The following is a 2,500-nucleotide window of genomic DNA, read 5'->3' as shown; positions in this document are numbered from 1 at the left end:
GGCGGTGGTGGCGGCGGTGGTGGTGGTGGTGGTGGTGGTGGCGGCGGAGGTGGTGGTGGTGGTGGTGGTGCCCCGCCAGGCTGCCCTCCCCCAGGCTGTTCTCGCCCTTGAGGGTGCTGCCGCCCCCCCAGGGGTCCTCGCTGGACATGAGGGAGCCGCCGGGCAGCCCCCTGCCGCCGCCGCCGCCGCCGCCGCCGCCGCGGTGCAGGTCGAAGAGCGTCTCCTCGAAGGTGAGGTCGTCGGTGGGCGTACCGGGCGTGGGCGGCGTGGCGGGCGAGGCGCCGCGGCCCAGCAGGTGGCGGTGCTGCCTCAGGAAGGAGGCGGCGTCGAAGGAGTCCTCCATGTTGGAGGGCGGCCCCCGGGGGTGCCACAGGAAGGACGAGTTGGGCTGGGGCGGCAGCGACTCGGGGCTGGAGGGCGGCGAGGGGCGCGGCGCCCCCCGCAGCGAGGGGTCAGGCACCCGGGGGAACAGCACCTCCCCGTCCATGCCCACGTGGGGGTTTATGGTCTCACAGGCGCCCCCCAGCATGCACTCATCACCACACCCGGCCTCGCCACACGCCACACACACCACCACTACCACACCGCCGCCGCTGCCGGCCTGGACCATTCACCACCACGATCACCACACCCGGTACTCTTCCACTTCACCACCGCCAGCACCAACACAACACAGATCACCGCCAACACCACCACAGTTCACCACACACCACCGCCGCACCGCCGGTCACTCAGTCACTCAGTCAGGGAGCGGTGCATGTGTGTGTGCGTGTGTGTGTGACCGCGGCCCAGAGCGCAATGAGCCTAGCCAGGTAAACAGCAGGTGGAGAAGGAGGAGGAGGAGGAGGAGGAGGAGGAAGAACAGCTGGTGTGGGTGGGAGAATGGGTGATGTAGTTTCCTCCTCCTCCTCCTCCTCCTCCTCCTCCTCCTCCTCTCTTCCATCCTTCCTTCCCTCCCTCTCTTTTCTTTCCTTTCCCTTCTTCCCTCCATTCTCTCCCATCTTCCTCCTCTTCTTCCTCCTCCCCCTCCTCCTCCTCCTCCTCCTCCTCCTCCTCCTCCTCCTCCTCTCTTCCTTCTCTCCTTTCCTTCTTTTCTTCTTTTCTTCCTTCCCTTCCTCCTTCTCTCTCCCTTCCTTCCTTCATGATAAGAGAGAGACAGATTTTCACACACACACACACACACACACACACACACACACACACACACATATACACTGCCCTGGCACACTTACACACACACACGCACACACGAACACATAAACCACATACAGGGCAACATATGTTTCTAGGAGTGACGTGTGTAAGGAAGAAGGGGAGGAGGAGGAGGAGGAGGAGAATTTAGCACGTCAGCCCCCCTCCCCCCCTTTACCTACCCCCCATAACCCCCTCACTAAGCCCCCCTCCCCCCCTCCTTTGAACTAGACAGACAGACAGACAGACAGACCTTTTATCATATTCAATTATTATTATTATTATTATTATTATTATTATTATTATTATTATTATTATTATTATTATTATTGTAGTTCTTTTTTTTTTTCTTCTTCTTCTTCTTCTTTTTCTTCTTCATCTTCTTCTTCGCCTCCTCTTCCTCCTCCTCCTCCTCTTCCTACTCCTCCGCATTCCCGTGTGTGTGTGTGTGTGTGTGTGTGTGTGTGTGTGTGTGTGTGTGTGTGTGTGTATGTGTGTTTTACGATGTTGATTTACACTGTTTAATATAATTCTCTCTCTCTCTCTCTCTCTCTCTCTCTCTCTCTCTCTCTCTCTCTCTCTCTCTCTCTCTCTCTCTCTCTCTCTCTCTCTCTCTCTCTCTCTCTCTCTTTCCTCCATGGCAGTGATTTATATACTCGATTACCTCTTCTCTCCTTCTCTCCCTCCCTCCCTCCCTCCCTTCCTCCCTCCCTCCCTCCCTCCCTTCCTTCCTTCCTTCTCTCCCTCCCTCCTTTACCTCCCTTCCCTCCCTCCCTCCCTTAGACCGCTTACTGACATACATATGAAAAGTTTAGCACCTGCTCCTCCTCCTCTTCTTCTTCTTCTTCTTCTTCCTTCTCCTCCTCCTCTGTGTAGTCTCCCTTAAAAGTCTTCGCCATAGAAAACGGAAAGGCATAAGAGAAAACGTGGTCTTTGGTTGCCTTTAAAGGGTAACTTGTTTATTTATTTATTTATTTTTTATTATTATTATTATTATTATTATTATTATTATTATTATTATTATTATTATTATTGTTATTGTTATTGTTGATGCTCTCTCTCTCTCTCTCTCTCTCTCTCTCTCTCTCTCTCTCTCTCTCTCTCTCTCTCTCTCTCTCTCTCTCTTTTTCCCTCCATTCATCCGTGTACGCTTCTTAATTTTCCCTCCAATTTTTTCTCTCCATTTTTTCTCTAAATTCCTCCACGCTTCTAATATTTCTCTCTCCTTCTCTCCATTTTTTCTCTCCATTTTTTCTCTCCATTCCTCCACGCTTCTAATATTTCTCTCTCCTTCTCTCCATTTTTTCTC

At 53.0% G+C, this 2,500-nt stretch overlaps 1 protein-coding gene across 1 annotated transcript in view; it reads right to left on the bottom strand.

Annotated features, from left to right (window-relative positions):
- The window catches only part of LOC126987102 (proton channel OtopLc-like), a 25,051-nt gene that overhangs the window by 18,896 nt on the left and 3,655 nt on the right, over positions 1-2,500 (bottom strand). The gene's annotated exons all lie outside the window — the stretch shown is intronic.

The sequence above is a fragment of the Eriocheir sinensis genome, chromosome 64, assembly GCF_024679095.1.
Source record: "Eriocheir sinensis breed Jianghai 21 chromosome 64, ASM2467909v1, whole genome shotgun sequence".
In the NCBI taxonomy this organism is placed as follows: Eukaryota; Metazoa; Arthropoda; class Malacostraca; order Decapoda; family Varunidae; genus Eriocheir; species Eriocheir sinensis.
Note: the sequence above shows the minus strand (reverse complement) of the source record. Positions and strands in the feature narration are given on the sequence as shown.